This window comes from Urocampus carinirostris, chromosome 18 (assembly GCF_059441175.1).
Source record: "Urocampus carinirostris isolate Australia breed hairy pipefish chromosome 18, RoL_Ucar_1.0, whole genome shotgun sequence".
In the NCBI taxonomy this organism is placed as follows: Eukaryota; Metazoa; Chordata; class Actinopteri; order Syngnathiformes; family Syngnathidae; genus Urocampus; species Urocampus carinirostris.
The window spans coordinates 1,094,453-1,101,297 of NC_142366.1; the positions used below are offsets into that span (position 1 = coordinate 1,094,453).

The 6,845-nt window shown below is 39.3% G+C and overlaps 1 long non-coding RNA gene across 1 annotated transcript; it reads right to left on the reverse strand.

The window, feature by feature from the left end:
• Positions 1-344: 344 nt before the first annotated feature.
• LOC148347977 (uncharacterized) lies at positions 345-3,610 on the reverse strand. The gene is made up of 2 exons (XR_015847626.1): positions 2,768-3,610; positions 345-1,650 (listed from the first exon to the last, which is right to left on the reverse strand). It is a non-coding gene; the product is annotated as an uncharacterized LOC148347977 (long non-coding RNA).
• Positions 3,611-6,845: the final 3,235 nt, after the last annotated feature.

The window sequence follows — 6,845 nt, forward strand, 5'->3', positions numbered from 1 at the left end:
ACAGTCCAAAAATCACACAAAATGAACGGAAAATGATACCGGTACTTGAGGTTTGATGCAGACCTGCATAGTTCGGGTGCCCGTTGAAAAAAATCCAAGGAAAAAAGTGTAAATTTCCAAAGGTAAGGAAGGGAAAAATATATATCCACTATTGTCGGCCGCGTCCACAAACATGTCTCACCTTTACTCCACTTCCCGTCAGCCCGCGTTTGCCCCGCCCCTTCTTTCTCATTTGCTCGTGCAAAACATATCAGAATAAGTTTCTAAAATAAATACATTACAAAAATATAGTTACATATTATACATGGTTACACATATTTACAAAGAAAGACGGTACACCGAGAGAGTTTTCAAAGCTTTAATAATAATATTATAACTTTCATCCCAAACTGTGCGTGTGAAGGGTAGCAAAACGCTACTGTTCAAGACAGGCACGGACGGTACATTCATAGAGTGTTTACTTCACTTCTTCCTCTGTAGTTCTCAAGCACAAGTACAAGGCTGCAAATTAGTATACAGCGACACCGCAGGAAGGGGAGTGTATTACACGACACCACATATTCCCTTTTTGTTAGAATAGGACACAAACAGTAGCATTAATCTGAAATACACAATAACTCTTCGGTAAGTGTGAGCTTATAGAAAACATACATTTCAATATTCATTACCAGATTAGAGGTAAATATTTATCAAAGGTAAGCAATATTGTAAGGAACTATACTGTCAATATCGGTAAGCAAAAGTGAAGAACCTTGTAAACGTAAGCAGACTGTATGAGGATCACATCATAAACAAACATGACAATTTTTAAAACAATGAACATTCATCATGTCTTTTTTTTTTTTTGAAACATCACCACATCTTTATGTATCTTTATTTATTTTTTTTAAAGTCACGTAATCTTGAAGCCATGCAGGACCATGTCGTATTCTCGGTGCACTCGGAGAGGGATGTGGTGAGGGCACAGTTTCAGGTTCAGGTGGCTCAGCACCTTGGTTGCTTGGCAGGAGGCAAGCATCAGCATCAGCAGGCTGTGGCGCTGAAGCAGCAGCACAGGTGGAAGAGTGGGCAAGGTGGAAAGCATTCCATACCTTTCCATCAGACAGTAGATAATGGCTGGAACCTTTTGGGCTACCACTGTCAGTGGCTTCGTGAACTTTGAGTGTCCTTTGGCAATGATTCCAGGTTTGTGGATGCGAACCGCAGAGCCAATCTGGAAGCGGGGTGATTTTGCACCGCGATGTTTGTCGGTATATTGTTTTCGCTTCCGTTGTTTGTTTTGTATGTTTTGTAGCACGTTGCCTTTGTCAGCAGTGGGCGCATGGAGTGAAGACCTGTGATGTGAAGCTTTGTATTCAGTGGTCTACCATGCAACAGTTCAGCGGGGGACACTGAAGTCACGGCATGTGGTGTGGCTCTGTAAGTGTGTAAAAACTCAGTGAAGAAGGCTTTCAGTGGTTTACCTTCGATGTTGGCTGTTTGTACAGTCCTTGAAAACTGTTGAAACGCTCAATTTCACCGTTGGCCTGTGGGTAGTACACAGAGCTGCGACGGTGTGTGATGTTCCTGTCACTAAGGAATGCTTCAAACTCGGTCGACAGGAACTGAGGGCCATTGTCAGTAACAATTTCCTGTGGATTACCTTCTCTGCTAAACACAGCGGAAAGAAAAGTCATAACAGAGGCAGAAGTAACATTTGAGCAGAAGACAATCTCAGGCCATCGGCTGTAAAAGTCAATGAGGGTGATGGCTGTCAGGTTTGCTCTTGATTATCTGTCTCAAGGTAATTAGCTTGTTTTTATATTACTAAATATAAAAACAATGTTTCTCATACAAACACACACATAAAGTAGCGTTTCAACAATGAGTGTAATTATATCTCTTGTACTTTTATCAATCTTGTATTCTTTTATTTTTAAGTCGTGTTCTGGCTCTGTACTGATTCCTCTGACGTCACGAATAAACTTTCTCTCTCTCTGTTCGGGACTTCAGCCAAGAGGGTCGTGAGTTTTTTGCTCCCACCATCATGTAAAATTAAACTATATACATATATTTTATCTGTGCAAATATGGCCACGAAATAGTCATAATAATGATTGACTTTAACAAATGGTGCCGATTACCGGTTTGTTCCGCGTTTTTTTATTCGATTCGAATGGATTGGGATGTAACAGCACATGGGACCACACGGTTAGCATACTGAGGTTAGCATCCAAAATGCTTTGGAATCGAGTAGGAACGGGCTTCAACGAACCAGAGTGGTGTACTTGCTAAGGTAAAATGCATGTATTTAAATACTAATTTGGAATAATTTTAAGAAAAGCCATAAAATGAAAGAAGACGTTGACAATTGGGAATTCATAAGCGAATTATTAAATTGGTGCGAGGGGTGTGCCTCATCAAGTCAAATATGATTGTGTATGTCCATATATATATATAGATAGATAGATAGATAGATAGATAGATAGATAGATAGATAGATAGATAGATAGATAGATAGATAGATAGATAGATAGATAGATAGATAGATAGATAGATAGATAGATAGATAGATAGATAGATAGATAGATAGATAGATAGATAGATAGATAGATAGATAGATAGATAGATAGATAGATAGATAGATAGATAGATAGATAGATAGATAGATAGATAGATAGATAGATAGATAGATAGATAGATAGATAGATAGATAGATAGATAGATAGATAGATAGATAGATAGATAGATAGATAGATAGATAGATAGATAGATAGATAGATAGATACTTTATTCATCCCCGAAGGGAAATTCACATTTCCAGCAGCATCCAATGTAGGTGGTGTGGTTTAATGTGGGCCTTTACTCTGCCGGGTGGAGTTAAAGAGCCTCATGGCATGAGGAAGAAAAGATCTCTTCAGTCTGTCCGTAGTACAAGACAGTGACAGCAGTCTGTCGCTGAAACTGCTCTTCTGTCTGGAGATAATGCTGTGTAGTGGATGCGATGGATTGTCCATGATTGACCTCAGCTTTTTCAGTGCCTGTTTCTCAGCTACTGTTGTTAGGCTGTCCAGCTCTTTGCCCACAACAGAGCTTGCTTTCCTAGCCAGTTTATTGAGACGAGAGGCATCCTTCTTCTTGACGCTGCCTCCCCAACACGCTGCCGCATAGAAGAGGGTGCTTGCCACTACTGTCTCATAGAATATTTTCAGGAGCTTTTTGCAGATGTTGAAGGAGGCCAGCCTTCTGAGGAAGTAAAGTCGGCTTTGCCCTTTCCTACATAGAGCTTCTGTGTTGGCAGTCCAGTCCAGTTTGTTGTCCAGCTGCACACCCAGGTATTTGTAGGTCTGGACAAATTCTACACATTCTCCCTTGATGGTTACTGAAGACTGTCAGTAAATATTGTTACCCAAAATCAAAAACCTACACCCCTTTGCTTGCATTAAAAATAATTGCAGGAACTACAGCATGCTGATGCACATGAGTGATAGACTTTTACAAAGAAAAGCATTGAAGCTACTTTTAAACCGGTTATAGAAGAATTCCATATAGGCAGTGGTAGAGGCGGCATCGTCCTTTGGCACATATACATGTCATACAGCACAAAGCAAAATCAGCAATGACCACTACAACACAAATATCTTAAAAGCCAATAACAGTTGTTCTACTTTAACAAATCTTTCTGTAGTTTTCACCTATTAAAGATTACATAAGACCTATATTTCTCATCCACAAATTCATGTGCAATTTCACCCAAACATCATGTTCATATATAAAATAGAGCTTTAGTGTTATCCAGGCAAGTCGTAGTGTAGTCAAGCAGAGATGTAGGGCAGAAAAACAATCTTGCTGTCAGAGCCATGTCAATATTTGTTTTTGTTTTTTATCAAGTTTCATTGGCTTGCAAAAGGAGGACTGTCGTTAAAAAGGAATCGGCAATGCAAAAACAGGTCAGAGAAGATTAAAAAAAAGATGTTGTGGTTTGTCCCATCGATAGTGTTCTGGTCCCTCTTTGTCAGTTCACGCTGGATCCCTCTATGACGGCCCACTGCTCCACCACGACGGTGTCATTGGCAGGCGGCGCGGTGCTCTTCTCCTCGTACACAAAAAGTCCCTCCAGAGACCGCGGCACGGGATCGCCTTTTGGTGTGTCTCAGTAGACGAAAGAGTCTACCAGGGACCATCCTTTGCGATAGTAGGCCGCCGTCAGCTCCAGCCAGTCGGCCTCCAGGGCGCTTACCACCTGGCCCTTCCTGGAAACCCGCATGGACAACGCCCCCTGGTGGTACCGGCACGCCAAGGAGTCCAAAGGGGCGCAGCCCGGAACCCAGGATATATATATATATATATATATATATATATATATATATATATATATATATATATATATATATATATATATGGTGATCATCAGGAGCTAAAACGAGTACAGAAGGAGCTCAAAGTCCAGCTCCGGAAAGGGAAGGAGCAGTACAGGAGGAAGTTGGAGAAAAAGCTGCAGAACAACAACATGAAGGAGGTGTGGGAAGGGATGAAAACAATTACTGGCTGCAGCACCAAGCAGGGTGTGGCTGTGGATATAGATGTGGGGCGAGTCAACCAGTTGAACAACTTTTTCAACAGGTTTGACCACTCCGCCTCATCCTCACCCCTGAGTAATGCAGCTGTCCTTCCCCCTCCCCCTCCGGACACTAGCATGGAAGACATCCCCCCAATGTAACCGCGGTGTACGTGTCCCACCAAAGATCCACATTCACGCTGGACTGGATGATGAGGTTTTTATTATTACATTTTCTGCAAATGGATGAGTCACAACATTAGCTTTTTCTGCTGGGTTTGATCTCTTTGATCTCTTTGTAGTTCTCTCTAGTAAGACTAACAACAAAGCATATCAAAGAGCTTTCTTTTCACTTTACAGAAAATACATTTTAGAATATCACAATACATTTTTACATCTTTACATTTTAACAAGATACTTTTAACAAGAGATCGTATAGTGGATTTTTAACGTTTACAATGAATTCAACATGTTTTTCTTTAGTCTGAATTTTAACCAACATCATCCTTTTTTAATGTAGATGAGAAAATAGGAATAAAAACAATAATGAGTATAAAAATGGGTACAATTTACCTGCAAATGGATGAGTCACAACATTAGCTTTTTGATCTCTACAAGGGGAATTAATATTTAGTAAAACAGAAACAAAACGAAAATAAACGTAAACAGCTTGACAATATCAATCACATTACTATGCATGGTGAGAGATTTGTCAGCTGGGGTTATAATGTTTAAAATTAACTTCTTTTGTGGAGCACCAAAAGATAGGTCTTACCTTTGTAGTTCTCTCTGATAAGACTAACAACAAACCCCGCCTCCTGGTCACATGTTAGAAGCCAAAACCAAACCCCACCCCATACCAGCAGATGGCACTGTTGGACTCAGCATTGCAGGACATTTACCAAAAACTATAGCCATATTTCAGCAGGAATTTCAATAAAACAAAAGTTATTATTACACCCGTTACATACACCCCCCTGAAATTAAGCTAAATATGGGAGTGCTACACTAAACAGAAAAAAAAAAATCACATGCCAAAAAGGCAAATACTGATGAAAAAGAGGACACGAAAACTGGTACAGTATTACAAGGAACAAACTGAAGTGCATGTCAGTTCTAAAACTCTCCCAAAAAGGAGTGTGAAAAGAAAGGAGGCGATCAAACTCCTAACTAAGCACAGACTCAAAGATGCCTGTTACATCTCTGAAATATCAAACATTGTTCCTGCAGTTGTAAGTGCTCACATAGGCACAATTCTTGTTTCTTACTCAAGCTTTGTTACTCAAACTGAAAGTGCATCTCTAATGAACTTAAACTAGGAACTAGCAGATATTGCAGACAGAGAATTGTCACCTACCAACTGGTCATTCATCTGACAAATAAGACGACTAGGAGGCCTGATGGACTGGCGGACCCTAAGACCATAACGGTTAGGTTGAGCACAAATAACCTGAGCTTGAGGGTCTGGGACAGTCAAGTCTAAACAGTCAGTATCAGGGGAGTCTGTGTCCGAATGATCAGTGTTCAATGGGGTCTTGTCTGGGAGGACAGTGTGTGGTGGGCCCATACCCAAAGGGATCATGTTTTCAGAGCACTGTGATGGGCTTTCCGTATTGTCACTTGAAGTATGGTCAACATCCTGTTCAGGGATGTGCTGACTTCCTCGACTGGATGTATCGACTGTGAGAGAGTCAGACTGGGCATCAGATCTGCTGTCTAGTGAGTTATCCTCCACCTCTGGATGAACTTGATCTTCACCTGCCTGTATCTATGATATATATATATATATATATATATATATATGTATATATATATATATATATATATATATATATATATATATATATATATATATATATATATATATATATATATATACATATATATATATATATATATATATACATATATATATATATATATATATATACATATATATATATATATATATATATATATATATATATATATATATATATATATATATATATATATATATATATATATATATATATATATATATATATATATATATATATATATATATATATATATATATATATATATATGTATATATAATCTATTTACAATCATTAGGGCCACGGCGGTGCTGGAGCCAATCCCATGATACATATATATGTGTGTGTGCGTGTGTGTGTTACATATATTGACAAGCCGGTAACCGGATTAGAGGGTTCGCCTCATCGTTAACGGGATCGGTAGCCTGTAGGGTTGGGTACTAGTCTCAGACCAACGAAATTCGAAGGCATGGGCCTCATTTCAGTAGCCGGTAACCGAAAAGGAAACGG